Source organism: Neovison vison, chromosome 9, assembly GCF_020171115.1.
Source record: "Neovison vison isolate M4711 chromosome 9, ASM_NN_V1, whole genome shotgun sequence".
NCBI lineage: Eukaryota > Metazoa > Chordata > Mammalia > Carnivora > Mustelidae > Neogale > Neogale vison.
In genome coordinates this window covers 33,984,147-34,006,091 of record NC_058099.1, presented here as the reverse complement: position 1 = coordinate 34,006,091, position 21,945 = coordinate 33,984,147, and the positions used below count along the sequence as shown (strand labels likewise).

Genomic DNA, 21,945 nt, shown 5'->3' with positions numbered 1-21,945 from the left:
ACTAGTCACTTGAGGAATGTGTGGGCTCTTTGCCCTCAGGGAAGAATTATCTAGAAATGTTTGCTGCTGGCATGAAAGCATTAATGATGGAGACGGGTGGCATTAGAATTTTCGCTTTGAATTGGAATTATCAGATGGAAAATCCCAGCACAGATAGCATGGATTAGGGGCCTTATTTCCTCTCTTCCTCTGGCTTTCCTGCAAAGAAAAAGAAACCCAAATCTCCAGAATATATTGACCTTTATGCACAGAAGCTCTTGGGATATGCAGCGTCGTTTAACAAGTACCGTTTTTGTGTGCCTGAGAAATGTCTAAGCAGATGCAGAATTATGTGCCTAAAGAGAATTAATCTATTTTTTGTCATGATTGTGTTCAGAAGCTAATTTTCAAGGACAGTTTCAATTTTCCCAGCCGTCTGGATGATGTGAGAAACACACAATCAGTGCACTCCCATCCCTTCTCCTATATTTATTCTGCCCCATTTAATCTGATTAGATTCTATAAGCTTTTATTGATTGCCTATTATAAGTTAAGCCTAGTGTTGAAAGGCTATGGGTATGACAGACTATATCACTATCCAGAAGTTTCTTTCCTAGCTGGACCGATACGACTTATGCCCAGGAGTCAGCAAACAGAACCATCTATTCATTGCGGATTGCTGAGTACATTGGTGTGAGTGCCAAGATTTGGCTCCAGGCAGAGAGGTCTGGGAGAAGGATGATGAGGATGGTTCTCAAGGTTTTTGGAGGCGTCTGCATTGGAGATGGGCCAATGATTGCAAGCTGAGTCAAGGTGCAGGGGAATAAACAGGTTGGCAGGTGAATTCAGCAAGAGCCAACTTTTCATTCTCATCCTCAGCCTCTCATTCTCATGTCATAAGAATGGAAATAACACCCAGGTGGCCAACAGACATATGAAAAGATGCTCCAGGGCGCCCGGGTGGCTCAGTGGGTTAAGCCGCTGCTTTCGGCTCAGGTCATGATCTCAAGGTCCTGGGATCGAGTCCCGCATCGGGCTCTCTGCTCAGCAGGGAGCCTGCTTCCTTCTCTCTCTCTCTCTCTCTGCCTGCCTCTCTGCCTACTTGTGATCTCTGTCTGTCAAATAAATAAATAAAATCTTTAAAAAAAAAAAAGAAAAGAAAAGATGCTCCAAATCACTCATCATCAGGGAAATGCAAATCAAAACTACAGTGAGCTATCACCTCACACCTGCCAGAACGGCTAAAATTAAGAACACAAGAAACACGTGTTGTTGAGGATGGAGAGAGAGAGAGAGAGGAACCCTCTTGCACTGTTGATGGGAATGCAAACTGGTGCAGCTACTGTGGAAAACAGCATGGAGGGTCCTCAAAAAGTTAAAAATAGAATTATCCTGTGATCCAGCAATTATGCCCCTGGGTATTTGTCCCCCAGAATGCAAAAACACTAATTCAGAGAGACACATGCACCCCTATGTTTATAGTAACATTATTTACAATAACCAAGATATGGAAGCAGCCCAAGTGTCCATCTGTAGATGAATGGATAAAAGATGTATATATACACAAGGGAATATTACTCAGCCATAAAAAGAATGAAATCTTGCCATTTTCAATGACATGTTTGGAGCTAGAGAGTATAATGCTAGGCAAAATAGGTCAGTTGGAGAAAGATGAATATCATATAATTTCATTCATATGTGGAATTTAAGAAACAAAACAGGAGAGCCTGGATTGCTCAGTCAGTTAAGCAACTGCCTTTTGCTCAGGTCATGATCCCAGGGTCCTGGGACTGAGCCCTGAGTTGGACTCCCTGCTCAGCTGGGAGGCTACTTCTCCCTCTGCCCCTTTCCCCACCCCACTCATGCTCTCTCTCAAATAAGTAAATAAAATCTAAAACCAAAACAAAACAAAACAAATGAACAAAGGAAAAAAGAGAGAGAGGGAGAAACCAAGAAACTGACATAACTATAGAGAACAAATGAATGGTTATCAGAGGGGAGGTGGGTGGGGGGATGGGTGAAATAGGTGATGGGGATTAAGGAGTGCACTTGTGATAAGCACTGGGTGATGTATAGAAGTGTTGAGTCACTGTATCATGCACCTGAAACTACTGTGTTATAATAGTATGTTTACTTTACCAGAATTTTTAAAAAACGAATGAAAGTATTCCTTTTTCATACATGATGCTTCAGCAGGCCTCAGGTCCTTTGCTCATGATATTCCTTTTGCCAAGCCTGCTTTTTCCCTTCATCTACCAGGAGAACTGTGATTTATCTTTCAGTTTATGTGCACTTCTGTTCAGGTCTCATTGACTCTCCCTCTCCTGGCTTCTCATAGTGTTTTATTTATAGTTCTTTCTTAGTATGGTTCCTGGAGCATTCCAGACCCCCAAGAGATGTCAAGTGAATAAACTGATGACTGAATAACTGATTATTAGGTTTTGTGGCCGGCTTAACTGCTGGAAATGTGAAATGTTTGCTGAGAAAGGAGTGGAGGGCCCCAAGGTGAAAATGTGGGTGGTGAGTACTGAGCCAGAAGACCACCAAGGTGGGGTAGGGGAAACAACCTAACAGCCTTTGGAGAGGGAATAGGATATTGGGTTTCTAATGAGTACAGTACACACAGGGAAAAAAAAAACCAAAAAAAAAAAAAGAAAACAACTCTGGGAAAAAAACACTGTAGACACAGAACATTTGAGGAAAAAAATCTTCCTCCAGAGTGACCAAAGAGGACAACAACCCAAATAATTAGCGGTGTATATGTGATGATGTGTCTCAACATTGTGATGCGGACTTCGCTAAAACAGACTAAATGCCCTACAATAAGGGGTTAGCTTTAAGTACGGCATTCCTATCAATAGGATATCTGAATTAATGTCGTACAATCATAAAGACATAGGTAAATGTTTAAGTGGTATTGTTCCAGGAAAAAAAAAATCAGGCTATAAACCGGCGTATATGGAAAGTTCCTAATCATGTTGAAAATGTGTATTTTCACACACAGAGGCTGAAAAGGTAATTAGCAACGTGTAGAAGGTAGCAGATAGTTTTTATTTCCTTCTTTCCAAAAAAGAAGAATATCAAAATTTTCTACCAGACACATGTATTACTTTTATAATGGTGGGGGGGGTGAGGAGTATTTGGGAAGAAGAGAGAAGCTACTGGAGGGTATTGTTGGAGCGTGAGGGCATTGAGAGCAAGATGGGCGCATCGTTTATCTTGCAAATACCAGACAGGTAGTGTTTTCATAAGGAAGAGTGGTCTTGGGTCCATTTGTGTGAGTGTATTTATAGACGTGAAAGCTTTGGGGGAAGGAAATTGATTGATTTTTTTTCCCCTTGAACTTTTGAAATTATTCTTTCCACTCCATTTGTAATTGAGCCCATGGAGGTATTCTTACTTCTTCCTCTCTTGGGCACTGCGTCAGACCTAAAAATGTCAGCTGGCGTAGGATGTGGGTTTTGCCAAAGTGACCCCCCTTGAAGTCTTCACGAGACTCTCTCAAGTGCTTAAAATTGGGGTCCCGAGGAAGACCACCTTCCGAAATCTGTCTTGCTCTTTTGCCTGGTTTCGCCCCTGCGCTCTGGCAACCCCGGATAACAGGTCAGAAGCTGGCCTGGCATCACTGGGATTGAGGTCCCCAGCAGCCCCCAGGTAAGGGGCTCAGGGAGAGGCAGGTGCATTGGGCGCTGTCTGTTGGAAAGGTTTATGTGGAGGCCAATCTGGCATCACCTTATCCTGGGGACGTAACATTAGTCTGCAGAAAAAGAGATCAGAGCTGGGTAGAGTCTCTTTAAATATTAATAATAGTGATGCCTTTTGCCACACATCTCCAAAGAGCTCGGAGCAGTGCAGACATTACCTCATCATTAATTTTCAGTGTTCTTGGGTGAGAAGCTGATGACAAGTATTATGGTCTCCATTCGGGGAAGAACGTAGCAAACGCTTCAGATAGTGGAGCTGAAGTCAGGAGTGGTTCTGACCAGACACTGACTGATAAAAAGATTCGAAACATTTTGGGGCATATTCTCCTGCAGTTGTTGTACATTTCGCACACATGAACTTGCCTTCACGCATTTTGCTCCATGGCATTAATGAGGGTCTACTGTGAGCAAGGTGCAGTGCTGAGCACTGTGATTGGAGGTGAGATTTAATCTCCTTATTCCCATGCTTTAGGCCTTTGGTGATAGGGCTTCTACCTGCCGGTCCCACCCTAAGTACCTCAACCCTTGGTCTCCCACATTCCTCTTCCTGGTCTTCAGGGTCTCCTGATGCCTTCTCTACTTCCATGCCCTTCTGCCCAGTCCTGCTGGTGTCCCTGTCCTATCCTTCATGGCCTGCCCCACAAAGCTTGCCCTGACACCACCCCACTGTATCCACAGCCGGACGTGAGCTCCAACACCAAACATGGCCAGCCCCTCTGCTGTGGCCCTTACTAATCTCTCCTTGGTATTTTAGTGATTTCCTGCTCATCATGGACATTCATGACTGGACCAGAGACGGTCCGGTCCATCCTTGTGTCTCTCTCAGTGACTTGCCCCCATTAGATATGCAAGTATTCGTTGGACAAAGGAGTGAAACTGGTGAGGTGGGGGAGGTGCAGAGGACCAGGGGCAATGAAGGAACCCCGCGCTGGGCCTGCCCCCTCCTCTGGGGCCGATCCCCAAGGCTCCTGGTGGCCTACAGGCCTGTTCTGTTCTCTCAGCACCCACATCCCATTCCAACCCATCCTTATGGTTGAAGGTCATTCTCTCCACGGCATCTGGAGAAACAGGGGGTAAGAGGAACGTGAGGTGGTCTTGAGCAGGTGACCTCTCTGCTTCTGTCTTCGTGGATCTCTGTTGTGCAAATTTCCTCCTGCTGGGAGGGTTCTCTCCAGAGCCTTCTCCGTTCCTGAGCCAGTTCCAGGCTGGGACTGCTCCACCTGCGGCAGGTTGTGCGAGGCCGGGCAGGTCATTTAATCTTCCCGTGGTGTCATTCCCCCATCTGTTGAGGGGGGATAATGTGTTTGAGGGTGACCTACCTCCGTGGGAGGCTTATCGACTTAATGCCGAGCTGTTCACTTTAACCCGAGACAGCGGGGCAGACCAGGCAGGCCAGGCCAGCCGGTGTGGACTCAGCGCTGCAGCCTCGCAGGGGCCCGTGGCCGCCTCGGGACACGTGGGGTGTCACGTTCTCTGTGGCCCGTGGCCCAACGGCAGCCGGGTTGCTGTCAGCAACGTGTAGGCTCTCCTCCCTGGGCCTGTTCAGGTGGCCGAGGTGGGGAGATGAGAGTGGCATCTGGAGGGCTTCTGGGGCTGTGCTGCTGAAGGGGGAGAGGCCAGACCCCCGTGGGGGGCATGGTTGGGGCTGCCCGACCATCCAACTTGGCCTTGTGGCCCAGTGATCCGCTTTACTGGCTTATTCACAGGCGATGGGAAGGTCATTGGATACTCACCTTGTGGCTATGATCTCACCGAAGGGGCCTTTTCTCTTTAAAAAGAGCTGAGAGGGGGGCGCCTGGGTGGCTTAGTCGTTAAGCTTCTGCCTTCAGCTCGGGTCATGATCCCGGGATCCTGGGATCGAGTCCCACATCGATCCCCATATCGGGCTCCGTGCTCAGCAGGTCTGCTTCTTCCTCTCCCACTCCCCCGCTTGTGTTCCCTTTCTCACCGTCTCTCTCTCTCTGTGTCAAATAAATAAAATATTTTTTAAAAATTAAAAATGAAAATAAAAATAGCTGTGTGCTGGGAGTCCCAGGAGCAGCGTGGGGAAGAGGGGAAGTGCCAGTGCGGGGAAGAGCAGCCGATTTCTCTCCTTGGACGACTCCCCTCAGCTCTGCTCCACTGGTGAGTTGTGTTCTCCTTCTGGAACACATCCAGCTTTCTCTAGATGGTTTATAGAAAGGGAGCTTATTGTTTTATTTGAGTTGTATTTTTTTACTGAATAGTTTAAAATCTATTACTGTGGTATATTCTTGAGCATTTATTCTTTGTGAAACCTGTTTAAGTGAAGGTTCTGTCAGTCTTCATAATTGCAATTTATTATGGGTTCTTCTCCAGTTTAACTGTTACGTTTTTTCTCATGTTTTCAGTTTCCAAATTGCAGTGTTTTTCCAGCATTTTCTATAGAGATGGCATAATATTTGGTTTTGAAACTAAATTGTCAACAGGTTTTCAAATTTGTGAGATCATGGGATGTAAGACCTGACCGTGGACATTGTTCAGGCTGAGCCTCTCTGAGGTTCTGATGGTGCAGTGATGTTCTGAGAGGGTAGCGAGCGCTCTTCGCTACCCAGTTAACCAATCACTAAGTCAGGACTCGAACCCAGGTCTCCTAACTCCCATGTCCCTAACTCTCCAGTCTACCTTATAGGATTTAGTGTTTGAATTACAAGTGAGAAGGAAAAAAAATCACTGTATGATTTTGTTTTTCCTTGCGCTTTAATATGATTAAAAATTAATTTTCTAACTTCAGAAAAGCCTGTGTTGAGGGGCACCTGGGTGGCTCAGTTGGTTTAAGCATCTGCCTTTAGCTCAGGTCATAAATGATACCAGGGTTCTGGGATTGGAACCCCCTCCCCGCCCCCAGCTTCGGACTCCCTGCTCAGTGGAGGGGCTGCTTCTCCATCTACTCCTCCTCTTTCTTTCTCTTCCCCTCACCCTCATGCACTCTCTCTCAAATAAAATCTTTAAAAAAAAAATGGGTTGCGGGTGTTATATACCACAGTTAATCCTCCTACCTGGATTCATTGGCCGGTCTGCAGGGAGGATCCTTAAAGTGTGGTCCCGATCAGCATTACCTGGAGCTTGTTAGATATGCAAAAGCTGAGCCCCACCCCAACCTACAGACACAGAAACTCCAGGCCTGGGGCCCACCTGTGTTGTAACAAGTCCACAGCTACTGGGGAAAGTCAGAACCCCAGCCTGGCAGACTTAAACCCGCCCCCTCCTCTGCAAGAACGTGCTGGGCTCTTGTGGATTTCGCCATGTCCTCACTGAAGAAGGAGCTTCTCTCTTGCTGTTGCCAATTTTTGATGATCATTCCCCCTCCTCCCCTCTGCTTCCTTCCTTCTGCACTACCCACAAGCACATGCTCACCCACACACCCCCCGCAGGAGTGAAAGATCTGTGGGTAAATAATGATAGTAAATAGGAGATTTCAGTAGAAACGGTTTGTTGACCAAATGTCCCAAACACTGGATGGAGTTTGTACATTTCCAGACTTGCTAGCTCTCTAAGCGCCCTGATAAATTCAGCTGTGGCTGACCATATTGTACTGCTTTCTTCCATTTGTTACTTTAGTCATTCAAAAATCTTAGTGCCTTCTGCTTGCATGACATATGTTTGGTGTGAGGGGAAGATGTATTTGGGTTTAGAGTTTATCAGGAAGTAGAGAATATGTTCAGAAATAGCGGTAAGACAAGCCAGCTGGGGATAAATATATGAGAATCATCTGTAGTGAAAAGTGGAAGCCTAGAGATGGTGGGCAGTTGTTGTGGAGGAGGGCATCATGGAAGACTTCATGGAGGAGGTAGCATTGGAGTGAGTCTCACAGGGAGGTGGGGGTTTGACGTGGGGAGTTTGGGGGTGGGTAAAGGGCATTCTGGGCAGAGGTGGGAAAAGATAAAGGCATGGCAGGGGCTCTCAGTACATTTTGTTGGGACCAGGGGTTATTTGAAGGTGATTCGAAGGAAATGAGGCTATTCAAGTTAGGTCAGTGCCAAAAGGAGAAGGATCATCAAACACCCACTTAGGAGTTTGTTCTTTATCCTGAAGGCAATGGGGAGCCATTGAAGTGTTTTGAATGAGGGCAAGGCATGAGCAGACCTGTGCTTTTAGTAACATTAATCTGCCATCAGAGTATGAGTTAGGAGGTGAAGGGGGAGTGGGGAGGCTTTGTTTTTATTTTGTAACTGTTTTGCAGCAGTATGTTGATACATTGAACCATCATCATAATGTTTAATTAGGAGGTAATTGCTTTTCTTATGGTGATCATTGGATTTTGATATAAGCTTCCAGGGCCTAGATTATTGTCCAGGGGAACACAGTTCTAATTCCACAATGAGGAATCTGCAAGAAAATAGAAACGGCTTAATGGAAGGGCTTTATAGAAACTTTCAGAACTAACTCCTTGTTCCTTGTTTTTCGTTTCTAACATTTCTTTCAAACAAAAAGTGTTTGTATTCATTTTACTCAGTAATGGCCTGGTAATGTCAGGTCACATAAAATCTAAACAGCAAGCACCTGCAATGTAGCTCGCTCTTGCTCCTTCCTCCTCCGCCTCCAAAGCGTTTTCCCTCTCAGTCGTGCACTGATTTTGTCAAAGAACCTGAGCCTCGCTCATTTCCCAAGGATCTGCCTTCTTCTAGTGGTGGCTCCAGTGGGAATAGTTGTAGCAAACTGGGAAGTCGTGCAGTTACAGATGTGCCGTGATTTCTAGTATTTGTCGTGTAGAGAAGACTCTGTTGTCAGTTTCAGAAGGGTGGTATTTCTGTGGCCTGGGCTTTGGCTGGTCTGCTCCGTTGGTTTCAGTCATTGAGCCAGTATTCATGAAACATCGATTAAAAACTGAAGACTCCTGGTGACTCAGACCCTCCAGGCTGTGCTCGCAAGGATGTTCCATTCCCGCAAGCGACATACATAAATAGTCGAAGATAGTTTTGAGAGAGGGAAACTATGGACAAGCAGACAAGCCGTGGAGGCAAGAGCTTCCTGGCAATGACAGCGACATGAGCAAAGCCTCAGTGGAAGAACAAGAGGGAAGAGGGTCCACAGGGCTGGAGCTCCCTGGGAGGTGGAGCACAGGGAGGTGGAGGACAGTAAAGAGGCTGGAGAGCCGAGTGGGGCAGCCTTGAAGGTGTCTAAAAAGCACCCATCTGTGAAAATAGTTGCTACCATTTAGAGAATCCTTCTCACCAGGCACTGTTGTAAGTGGTTTTCACGCATTAACTCAGTCCTCACAACAAGCTTGTTCCCCACTGGGAAGACTGAGGTACCAAGGGGTTGAGGAATAGATCTAGTAAGTGAGAGAGCGGCGATCTGAGCCAGCAGGACTGGCTCCAGAGTTGCACTGCAGACCCTAATCAGTTATCCTAAAAGTTACGGGGTGACGTCATAGGGTTTGAGGCAGCGGCAGAATTGCATCTTAGAAAAATTGTGTGTGACACCTGGGTGGCTTCATTGGTTAAAGTAGCCACCTCTCGGTTTAGGCTCATGTCATGATCTCAGGGTCCTGGGATCTAGCCCTGAGTCAGGCTCTCCGCTCAGAGGGGAGTCTGCCAGAGGATTCTCTCTGCCTCTGCCCCTCCCCCATTCGTGCTTGCTCAAACTCTCTCTCTCTCTATCTCTTTCTCTCTGAAATAAATAAATCTTGAAAAGAGATTGCGCTGTGGTGTGGAAATGGCTTGGCAGGAGAGCAAGACGGAAGCAGGGAGAGCAGGTGCTCCGTGACCCATGTAAGAGACCACGTAAGAGCCTGAATGCGTGTGATGGCAGCAGAGGTGGCAGAAGTGGAAATGCGGGAGATGTGGGGGCAGTCACAGCAGCAGGGCCTGGAGCGTGGTTGGGTTTGGAGGGACAGTACAAAGGCTCTCAGACCAAAAATGCTCTGGTTCTGGGCTGGAGAAATGGGGTGTTCGTGGTGCTCCTGATGTCAGAGTCACAGAGGTGCCCCAAGATGGATCTGTTTGTGGAGAACTGTCCGACCTCTGAGCTCTCTGCCAGTCGGAGCATGGAGCCGGGTCCAGATCTTCAACCCCTTCCAGGTCTGCAAGGGGGAAGGGAGGGAGTGGAGAGGGAAGGAGCAGGGCTGCTGGTGGGCGCTGCCATTCCCCTGGAAGTCTGTGTTCTGTCCTTGGGGCTTTGATTGTCAGACACTCTCTGATCCTAAGACAGGTGTCATTGCGCACAAACAGTAATATTGAAGATTTTTAAGAAAATGCGTCGTTACTGCTCATAGCCAGCATCCAGATCAAAGTTGTTTTGCGCCTCCTGCCTGTCTCTGCCCAGTGTCACTTTACAGTTGTGTCCAGAGCATAGATGTGGCTTTATCATCTGTGGTTCACACCTGACATTAAATCTACTGCTTTTTCTGGAATGTTTTACAGTTGCTTGGGATTTTTTAACCAGTCATCCCAAAGGATGAGCGGTGACTTACCCATTTTCTATAGTCAGTGTTTAGTTTCTCGTCTTTTGCGATGGTGCCTCACTGAGCTCCTGTGGCCTCGGCTTTTCCTCCCTTCCTTCGGCAGAATTCCAGCCACAGCAGTTTCCCTGTCCTTTCAGAAGGGGTGACCCCAACTGTGCATTTCCATGTGCAGACAGGGCCAGAAGGCAGAAGGCCTCCTGCGGGCTGCTCTCTGGCTTCTGGGCTCTGTGGTTTCAGTGACCCCCTCTGATCTGGGGTGGCACTCACTGACCGTCGTCTGCACCACTGCCAACAGCTGCCGTCCCCCAACACCTGATGCGGTTTCCTGCATGGTTTGCTTTAAGGTGGGCGGATGTACAGGAGAGAAGAGGGTTCTGGGCAGAATGCTTAATTAGGGCTTAATTAAGCCCACCAGAGTGGCCTTTTGAAACCTCGCACAGGGTCCCCAGGGGCAGGCGGCACCTGGTGTTCTGGGCTGTGTGACAGCCATCAGCCATTCCCAGGCCCTGGATGGCACTGGGCAAGGCACACACTGTCCTACTGGTAGGTAAGAGCCATTCTCTAGGATCCCGGAACATTCTAGATGTCCCTGTCTCGTGGGCTCTACCCCCTGCCTGGTCCTGGCTGGGAATTACTTATCTGGGAGTCTCATGGGCTCTGTCACAGTGGGGACTATCTGATGAACCTGTCTCCTCACCTGCGGCTAGCATAAGCCGCAGGTGGTGCTGGATGAGTCGAAGGAAAGGCGTAGATTTGGGACCCGATCTCTTGACTGGCTGTGCAGATGCTGCAGACGGGAATCTGAAGACTCAGGACTAGACTTGCAGAGCCTGGGGCCCCCGTCCATAGCCAGAGCCAGGTCTGTAGGAGGATGAGGGACCTCTCCAGCCAGGACAGAGCCCCATGTCGCAGGTTGCAGAGGCTGGAGCTCTGTGGATCGGGTGGGGCCCAGCTCTGGAAGCAGTTCTGTTTCTGGGCTGCACCGTGTGTCAGCTGATGGATTTGGGATCCTGCCTTCCTTGGAGCAGCGGTGGGCGCCCTGGGTCTGAATTTCCCGGGCAGTGTACTTGCTGTGGGTTTCGATTTGGGGACCTGCGCTCTCAAACGTGCCCAGAAGCTACTCAGCATTGGTTGGTGTGTAAGGATGTTTGATGACTCAGTGGATAGTGAAAAACAAGTCTGGGCTTGGAGTTTATGCTCCACCTTTTTGTGAATTACATCCAGGTGGTTGTCAAGAGAATTTTTCTGAACCAGAGGAGGGCATTTGCAAAAACCGACAAGTCTACGGGGAGGGAAAGAACTTCATACTGAATGTCAAGGGCGTACTAAAGACTGTGGGATCTGCTGGTGTCTGAGCTGGAAAGGCCCTCCCTGGGACTGAGCCTTCCCCGATCCTCTGTGGCCGTGCGGCAGCAGGGGACAGCTGTTATCACCAGAGTCCCAGTTGCCAGGTGTGTGGCCCCTTTCAGGGTGGATCTTTTGGCTGTCTTGGCTGTGTTTGGCATGGGTTGGTCACATATTCTTTTGGTAAAATAGATACACATAAACTTTATCTTTAAAAAACCATTTAAGAATGCGCCATTCAGGGGACGCCTGGGTGGCTCAGTTGGTTGAGCAACTGCCTTCGGCTCAGGTCATGATCCCAGCGTCCTGGGATCGAGTCCTGCATCGGGCTCCTTGCTCTGCGGGGAGCCTGCTTCTCCCTCTGCCTCTGCCTGCCTCTCTGCCTGTGCTCGCTCTCTTGCCCTCTCTCTCTGATAAATAAATAAAATCTTAAAAAAAAAAAAAGAATGCGCCATTCAGGGGCATGAAGTTCGTTCACAACGTTGTGCCACCATCACTGCGCTCTGGTTCCTGAACTTTCTCATCACCCCAAAGCAAACCCTGTACCCGTCAAGCAGAAACACCCTATTCCGTCCTCCCCTGAGTCCCCGGCAGCCAGTCATCTGTGTTCTGTCCCTGTGGACTTTCCTAGATGTTTCATGTGAACAGAATCACACAGCCTGTCGCCCTCTATGTGGCTTCTTCCACTTAGCCTATGTGTTTGAGGTTCATCAATGTTGTAGCATGTGTCAGTATTTCCTTACTTTTTATGACTGAACAATACTCCGTTGTATGGACGTATCACAGTTTGTTTATCCATTCATCCACTGATGAACCTTTTGGTCGTTTCTATCTTTTGGCTCTTGTGTGAACATTCATGTAGAAGTTACTGTTTGAACATCTGCTGTCAACTCTTAGGCGCATATACCTAGCAGTGGAATTGCTGGCCCAATGACAGTTCTGTGTTTAACTTATTGAAGAGCTACCAGACTTTTCTCCTTCCCCCTTTGAACCTTTCTTCTCTCCAGACTCTTCTGGTTGCTCTTGAGCCTCCTTGACCATTTCTTCTCAGTTTTCCTCATGACTCCTTTGTGTCTTCAGTCCCTCAAATGACAGTTCCCCACTGGGCTCCTTTAGTCCTTCCTTGGCTCCATCAGTTATCCTAGCAGTGCTCAACTCTAGCTGCACGTGTCCATTCCAGGGGCTCCTTTAACAAACCCTGCCCAGGCCCCTTTCCAGACCAGTTAAATCAGCATCTTTGGGCAGGTGAAGGAGCCTGGGCATTGGTGTTACTGAAAGGACCTCAGGGATTTTGATATGCAGCTCCTTTCAGGATATTTATTTATTCGCGTGGTTTCAACCTGATGATGTCCAATTTTTTAAAAAAAAAGGTTTTATTTATTTATTTGATGGGGGTGGGGGGCGGGGAGAGCAGCAGGCAGAGGGAGAAGCAGGCTTCCGGCTGAGCAGGGAGCCTGACATGGATCTCAGTTCCAGGACCCTGAGATCATGACCTGAGCCGGAGGCAGAGGCTTAACGCACTGAGCCACCCAGGCGCCCCATGATTTTCCTTTTTTTTTTTTTTTTCAGTTCCAACTATCTACTGAACGTATCTATGAACATTCCTAAGTACCTCAAATTCAGCATCTCTCAACCAAACTCATCTTTCCTCCCCAAACTGTCCTTTTCCCAGTGCTTCCCCTTTTGGTGAAAGGGACCACCTTATCCGGCCATCCAAACCAGAAACTAGAGTAATTTGTGCCTTTTTTTTTCTCTCTGATAACCCAATTTTCATTCATTGATTGATTTATTTAATAATTCATTAGCTAGTAGTTAGGAATAAGAGCCATTGGAGAGAAATGCAGTATAGGATTTTATGTTAACATATAAAAGACACAGATGATACAGTTAAATAACAATATAGATAAGAGGGTAACCTGAAATTAACATTATTATAACTGCTATTATGAAGCACTTTCTGCATGCCATGGGTTCTGGTAGTACTTCATATATATTATCTGATACGCTGGCATATAGGTGAAGTCAGCCCACTTCACAGATGTCAGTATGGGTTCAGGGAGGCTGTGGTATTTTTCCAAGGATGTGTGGTTAGCACATGGCTGGTGAGAGTTGGGATTAGCATCCAGGTCATGCCAGGGCCCATGCTCTTGGCCCTGTCAAAGCACTGTCAAAGCATGGAAGAAGGATCAGGGTGTGACACCAAATGAGATCATTGGCGCCCATGACAGTGTTTTGAAAACTGTCGAGGATGGTGCAAAAGCCTTGCAGCCTTTGCTTGCATCTCCATAAACGGCTTCTTCCATTCTGCTCTGAACTACAACTAGGTGTTTCTACTTCTGATTTCCTTGGTGAGTTGCAGACCCCATGCAGGCGAGAACTGTGCTGGCTGTTGTCCGCGTCTCCCTCTGCCCCTGTGCCCGGCTGAATGAATGCGTGGTTGTGAGAGTGGACTCAGAGGTCGAAAGGCAAGCAAGAGCCATGGCGCTGTTTGTCCAGGTGTGTCACAGCCAAGAGATTCAACTTAGAGAATTTGGAAAGAAAGAGAGACGAACTCTGTGGCCCTCTGGAGATAGGAGTGGAAAAACCCATAATGAGATCTCCAAGTCAATGAACTTCAGCTTGACCCCAGACTTGTAGCCCCTGGCACTGATAATCTGATTCTTTTTTCTCCCAGCACTTACACTTTCTAACATTCTTAATCAGTTTCCTTTGTTATGTTTATTGTTTCTTGCTTCCTGAACACCTCAACTGGAATGTAAGCTTCTTGAGTGTGTCAATATTGTCTCTTTTGTTATGGGCCTTTGTTCCCCACTTCCCCCAGGCTAAGCAAACACTAATTACTGTCTGCTGCTGTAGATTTACCGAGTCTGGACTTCCTTATGACTGGAATCCTATGAGCTGTGGCTTCTGTTGATGGGCTCCTTCATTTTAGCACAGTGTTGTCAAGGTTCTTCCGTTCCTTAGGCCCTTAAGTTTACTGGTAGGAAAATCGGGACCCAGAGAAGGAAGGGACATGAATTGGGTCCTAAGTCCTGCTGGTAGCAGAGCAGGAACCCGACTGCAGAGCTTCTGTGATCCTACCCAGTGCTCTGTTCCTGTCCAGAGTGGAGACCAGGGGCTCAGCGCCACAGCTGACCCAGCACTGTTCTTTGCCATCCCCCTTCCAGGTGGCTTATGGGGCTCCTTTAAGCACAGCCGTGGTGAGGAGACACCTTGCAGATAGCCTTACTGTACTCACTCTAATGTCCTTTCCCACATCTGTTCCAGAGCCCACTGTCCATCCCATAAAGTGGATAACGTGTGTGACTAGCTTGCAGTCTTCTGCGTGGAGTGGCCCGGAGTCCGTGCCCTCCGTTCACTGCTTGGGCACAGCCTGGGTCCCTACAGGTACTGGCTGTTCCTGTTGTCACCCTGCAGCTCTCAGAGGACCACGTGGAGGCCGTCTGCATTGAGTAGAGAGGAGGCTACGCCCTCCGTCAGAGATGCCTAATCCCGTTGGGCGCACGTGAAATCTGAGTGGCATGACAGTGCCCCGAAATCATGTTTCCCAAAGACTTGTCTTTGTGCCACATGGCACGCAAGATGGTTTAGGGCGACACATGGATGAACATTTTTAAGGAGTGGTATATTTATTTTAATGCGTACCATGAAAAAAGCTATCTGGCATGATCAGACCTGTGATCTCATGAATAATATTGTTTGGGCTACAGAGGGAGTACCACACCACAGATTCTTCTTGACACAAATCGTGTATGCTACAGGTGTGATGGTCCGGCTATTTGCTGACATGGCCCGAGCTGTGAGGACAGGGTGAGGTCAAGTGTCATTTGGGGACTGTCACTCGGGTGATGGTGATCCATGGGACTTTCCCATGGGCCTCCTGCTGCATCTCCTTTATACCTGCTGCCAGGTGAGATGGCAGAGGCTCCTGGTGACCAGAGCTCCTTTATATGGCTGATGGATTGAGAAACCTAGGAGAGCGCACCATGAGACACTGGTTCATTTACTTGTTTATTTCCTTAGGTCTATGATTGTTTTTTGTTTGTTTGTTTGTTTGTTTTGTTTCTGTTTTGTTTTTTGTTTGTTTGTTTTAGGCATTTGGAGCCCTTTCTATAAAAAAAAAGGGGGGGGATTACTGCTGAAAACAGAGACTGAAGTAGGAAGGGAAGATGGAGGAGGGACAGGACTGATGTGTGGTGTTATTTCAAAATAGATGAAAATTTAACTTCTGACTCTTTTCATGACCACAAATGAAATGACTTGTGAAGTCAGACTGTTGGAGGCTGTGTTGCAGTGAACAGCTTGAGTCGGATTCCTATGTAGGGAAGAGAGTTCCCGCTCCTTCCTAGGGCCCTAGTTGCAATTACACTTGAGGACTAATAATGTGGCATGATGGGTTCCCCTTCCTTTCTCACATTTTTCTTAATTCTTCTCAGAATATTAATGCAGATGTGAGACCCCAACCCATTATCTCTTCCTGAACTGGGATCACTGAACTGAACCAAGGTGACATCAAATGATTGACATTAGAAATGTAAATAGGAGTTTCCTGAAGTATCTATAAATAACTTTTTCTTTTGCCTTAGAACATTCAAGAATTAAACTTGCCTCTTCTCCTGGTGTTCTGATCTTGCCATAACATTTCAGACATCCATAAACTGCCATTATTCAACAAATGTCTGTGAGCTCAAGGAATTCTGCTAGATTCTTGCAAAGAAACAGGATACCTTTTTCCTACTGTTAAGGAGCTTACAATCTAGGGTGCAAAAAACAAGACCTAAATCCATAGGAAGTGAGGAAACATACAACAAGAGCATAGATGAGTAGGTCACAGGTTGGACAGAGGAGTAAGACATAATTGGGGAACTAGGAAGGATATGGTAGACCAGTAGGCAGAAACCCATCCTGGATGTAGTGGAGCTTGAACTGGGTTTGGGAGATTAGATAGGATTTTAATAAGTCTCAGAGAATGAGGAGATCATGAACAAAGGCACAAGGAGGGGCCATCTAGGGCCATTTTAAGGGACCAAGAGGCATCGGAATGGAGAATTACATAGTAGGAGGAGGATGGGGCCTTGGATCCCCTTAGCCACTTTGAAGTTCCTTAACTTTGACAAGTCCAAGTTCCTTGTCCTCAAAAGGAGTCATTATCATTACAGTTTCCTACCATATGGGGTTGTCATGAGTAGTAAATGATTTGCTATAGGTTATATACATGATAGTTTTCCAAACTGGTCAGAAGACCCAGTAGTGCGAGATTGAGTAGAACAGTTGGGAAGCAGTTTGATTTTGGGGATGGGGAGCCTTGAAGTACCTAAGGAGGGAAATGAGGAGATAATATAGTTTTAGAATTGTCAGATACTTAGAGAAATTCACTGCTAGGATAAAAGAGATTGGCAGAGGTTTGGTAACTTGTATAACCCCAGGCTTAATTAGAGACAAAGCAGGAAGAGAAGGCAGGTCTCCGGACTTTTAGTTCAGCACACTTCTCAGCATTCCCTAGGTTTGATCTCGAGAGATGTTAGAAATGCATATTCCTGGGCCCCACTCCAGACCTACTGAATCAGAAACTCTGGGCCCCAGCAATTTGTGTTTCTAATATTTTAAAAACATTTTATTTTAGGGGCAGCTGGGTGACTCAGGTGGTTAAGCAGCTGCCTTCAGCTCAGGTCATGATCTCAGGGTCCTGGAATTGAGCCCCACATTGAGCTCTCTGCTCAGGGAGAGTCTGCTTCTCCCTCTCTACCTTCCCCTGCTCGTGGTCTCTCTCTCTTACTTATTCTTTCTCAAATAAAAATAAAATCTTTAAAAATTTTTATTTATTTGAGAGAGAGCCCACATGAGCTGGGGAAGGGGCAGAGGGAGAGAGAGAAAGACAGAATCTCAAGCAGACTCCCTGCTAAGTGTAGAGCCTAATACAGGGCTTCATCCCAGGACCCTGAGATCATGACCTGAGCCAAAATCAAGAGTCAGGCACCCAACTGACTGAGCCACCCAGGCACCCTGCAGTTTGCATTTTAACCAGCCCTCCAGATGCTTTAATGCTTTTAGGGAACCAGCGTTCTTGGTTTTCCTAAGAAGGAATGATGCAGGAAGGAGGATATGAGAAAAACACGTTCCTTATTGGAGTTAGGGTATTACATAGCAGCACAGGAAAGGTGAAACTCAATGCCAGAGGTAAACTACTTTTTTAAAAACTGAGAAAAAGTTTCACATACCATAAAATTCACTCTTTTAAAGTGTGGAACTCTGTGGTTTTTAGTATTTCACAAGTTTGTGCAACGACCACGGTCTAATTCTAGAACATTTTCATCGTCCCCCAAAGGCACCCCTTACTCATTATTTGTCCATTCTCCTTCCCCCTTCCACATAGCCCCTGGCAACCACTGATCAGTTTTCTAGATGTATGGATTTGCGTATTCTGGAAATTTCATATAAATGAAATCATTTAATACATGACCTTTTGTAACTGGCTTCTTTCACTTAGCATGTTCTCAGGGTTCCATGTTATAGCACATGTCAGCAATTCCCTCATTTTTATGGCAAAGGTAAACTTATACTTTCAACTTTTGCCTCAGACAAATTTGGTGATACAACTGAGCTCACACTACTCAGAAAAGGAGATTTCTCTTGGTAACATTTGCATACAACTTTATAGCTCTCAAAGAATTGGCACAAGTAATATAAAATAAGCCTTAAACCAACCCTGGAGCATAGCTGGGCAGTCATCATTGTAATTGGTTTTACAGATGAGAAAACCAGCTGAGAGGGAGGTGTTCTGTGCTGGTCTGCTGTACCCCCATGGCCATTCATTGATGGGTGAGTAGGAATCTGGTGGGTGACAGGCAGGGCATGTGGACGAAGTGGAAGAAGCAGCATCTGCAGGGGCATGAGGATGTGAGAAATCAGGACCTATTTGGAGAACAAAGAGTAATTCAGTTCTGCTAGAGGGTCCTGTGGGAGGAAGATGAGAGAGACAGGTGGGTAGGGGCCAGATTACAGAAGGCTTATCTGCATCCTGAGGCCAGGAGGGAGGAAGTGGGCTGGAATGGTTGACTCCAGTCCCAGAAACAAGCAAGATAATAGGATTTGGAATTTCAGTTCTTGCCACTTCTTTACCATGTGCTTTTGGCCAGATTACTTTAACTTCTTCATGCCTCAGTTTCCTTTTTATAATGAAGGTTGTCAGAAGCATTAAATGAGATAAGGCTATAAATAAATTGCTTAGCCCAGTGCCTGGTTCATAGCAAATGTTAGTATTATTAACATAGTTGTGTTGTTAATATTACTGTATTTCCTGAGCTCAGAGTTTATCCTTAAGATGAAGAGGGAAGCATCTAAAGAGGAAGAGGGAAAAGGAGTCACATTGTTAGAATGACATGCTATACCGCTTTGGTAGCCATACGGAGGGCAGATTGATGGAGGGTAAAACTAGAAGCCAGGGCTGGCTCGAGGGTTGTTATAAGAAGCCCCAGTCAAAGTTTGAGTATGGCTGTAGCACTAAGAAAGGGAAGGAAGTGAAAAATTAGGGTAACTGGAGGCAAAGTCCATAGAACTTGGGGACTGGAATGATGTGGGGCATGAAATAGGGCGAGTCAAGAATGATTCTCAAATTTCGGCATAGGCAGTTAGGAAAATTCAACAGTAGTCTCCTCAACAAGATGTACCATTTGGAGGAGGGGATTTGAGGAATGGAGCAAAAAAAGATGGTGGATTCTGTTCTAGATGTAACTGGCTCAAGTGCTTATGGGACATCTTGTAGAGATCCTAGAGAGGCTTGGTTTTCAAAGCAGCTAAAACAGTGTGAGTAAACAGCATTGCTTATGGAGAGTGTTTGGAGCAGTGAGTCTCAAACTTTGCTGTACCCTAGAATCACAGGGGTGGAGGAATTGTCATTAAAAACCACCAGTGTCTGGCTCACACCCTCAAACATTTTGATTTAATTGCTCTAGGGTATGATCTGGGACTGTTAACAGTTCCCTAGGTGATTTTAATATGTGGTAAAGTTTGGGAGCCACTGACTGAGAAATAGTAGGTACCATTTATTTAGATGATATCAGAGCTGAAAATCAAAACCAAGAATTTGATAATGGGGGAAGAGGAGTTTGCGGAGAAGGCTGAATATGATGTATGTAGTGTGAGATGCTGAAGGCAAATAAGACTGATGTCACAGGAGCCAAGGGAGGAAGATCAAGAAGTTTTACTACTTTTTGCATATCAGTTTAAGAGAAAATGGTAGTCTGGTCATTAGTTTCTGTTCTTATTCAAAAGGTTGGATATTTGCCAGGCATCTTGGTTTCTTGTGTGTGTGTGTGTGTGTGTGTGTTTCCTTGCATCAACAGTTAGTTTATATCATTGGTCTTTATGTATGTTGGATATTAAGTATTGTAAGAAGGCTTATATTTTATTTTTTTCTATTTATTATTGGCGTGTAGAAGTTCCACCATCCCATTTTGTGTTCCACTCATTCATTTGTCATTTATTTATCTAACAAAAATTTATTGAATTTACTGAATATCTATTTATGTTGGGAGCTGGAGATACTAAGATGACTAAAAGAAAAACCTCTTTTTTAAAATTGGAGGGGAGGGGCGCCTGGGTGGCTCAGCGGGTTAAGCCGCTGCCTTCAGCTCGGGTCATGAACTCAGAGTCCTGGGATCGAGCCCCGCATCGGGCTCTCTGCTCAGCAGGGAGCCTGCTTCCTCCTCTCTCTCTGCCTGCCTCTCTGCCTGCTTGTGATCTCTCTCAATAAATCTCTCTCAAATAAATAAATAAAATCTTAAAAATAAAATAAAATAAAATAAAATTGGAGGGGAGAGGTGGAGACGCCTGGGTGGCTCTGTCGGTTAAGTGTCTGCCTTCAGCTCAGGTCCTGATCTCAGGGTTTTGGGATCGAGTCCTAAGTTAGGCTTCCTGCTGAGTGGGGATCTTGCTTTTCCCTCTGTCTTCCACTCCTGCTTGTGCTCTTTGACAAATTAATAAATAAAAACCTTAAAAAGAAATTGGGGGGGGCGCCTGGGTGGCTCAGTGGGTTAAGCCGCTGCCTTTGGCTCAGGTCATGATCTCAGGGTCCTGGGATCGAGTCCTGCATCGGGCTCTCTGCTCAGCAGGGAGCCTGCTTCCTCCTCTCTCTCTCTGCCTTCCTCTCTGCCTACTTGTTCTCTCTCTCTGTGTCAAATAAATAAATAAACAAATCTTAAGAAAATAAAATAATATTAGGAATAATTATAAATAACTATTAGACAGTTGTGTGCATTTAAAAAAATTGGGGGGATATGTAATTATCTTTTTTTATGTTCCAAGTTTTAATTATTTAAATTCTAGTTAGTTAACATATAGTGTAATAATAGTTTCAGGAGTTAAATTGTCTATAATCTGCTCAAGACCGATTTACAATCTGGATTATTTCACCTCCTAAATCATAGACTCCTAGAAGGCACATACAGATTTAGTCTCTACCCAATTTTGAGTGTCCCCTCTAGGATCCCTGGCTTGCTAATATCTTTTTTTTTTTAATGTATTTATTTGACAGAGAGAAATCACAAGTAGATGGAGAGGCAGGCAGAGAGAGAGGGAAGCAGGCTCCCTGCTGAGCAGAGAGCCTGATGTGGGACTCAATCCCAGGACCCTGAGATCATGACCCGAGCCGAAGGCAGCGGCTTAACCCACTGAGCCACCCAGGCGCCCCTGCTAATATCTTTTGTAGTTTTGTATACCTTGGTTATGAAAAGCTCTTTCTCCTTCAAGGCAGTGTGGTGCCCTTTTGATAGCTCTGATTATGAAAACGCTTTACAAGACGGACAAAATAAATAAAACTTAAAGCTGATCCCACAATTTCATGCAGATTGATGACACTATTCTGTGTACTGTTGTGTATGTTTTAAAATTTCCTTAAAAAATAGAAAGGTTCTTTTTTTTAAGAAGATTTTATTTATATATTTGACAGACAGAGAGAGACAGTGAGAGTAGGAACATAAGCAGGGGGGAGTGGGAAGGGGAAAGCAGGCTTCCTGCAGAGCAGGGAGCCCGATGTGGGTCTCGATCCCAGGACCTTGGGGTCATGACCTGAGCTGAAGGCAGATGCTTAATGACTCAGCCACCTAGGTGCTCCCCCGAATAGAAAATTTTTTTATGTTGAGTTGAAATTTGTCTTCTTCAACTTTGGTGATTTGTCACTTTAGGGCTGTTCAGAACCAGTCCAGATTCCTTCTACAGATATAGTCCATTCCAATATTTGTGATTGTTCATAAATTCTCTTAAGTCTTCACAACTGAACAATTTTGCCTAGGTTATTTTTCTCCAATATTTTGAAATTGGGTCCCCTATGCAATCATGCCACCTGTTGCCACTGATGGTTTAAGTGCCTTTGCGGTATTTATCTCTCACTTGTCTTTCATGTTGCCCTGGCTGGCAACTCCAGTATTGCAGTGAACATTGTAATTTCATTTTCTCTTTTAAGTGGAATGCTTCTCTTTTTCTTTCTAAAATAATATT

The 21,945-nt window shown here is 45.9% G+C and overlaps 1 protein-coding gene across 3 annotated transcripts in view; it reads left to right on the top strand.

The window, feature by feature from the left end:
- The window catches only part of FRMPD1 (FERM and PDZ domain containing 1), a 143,120-nt gene that overhangs the window by 60,398 nt on the left and 60,777 nt on the right, over positions 1 to 21,945 (top strand). The window lies entirely within an intron of this gene.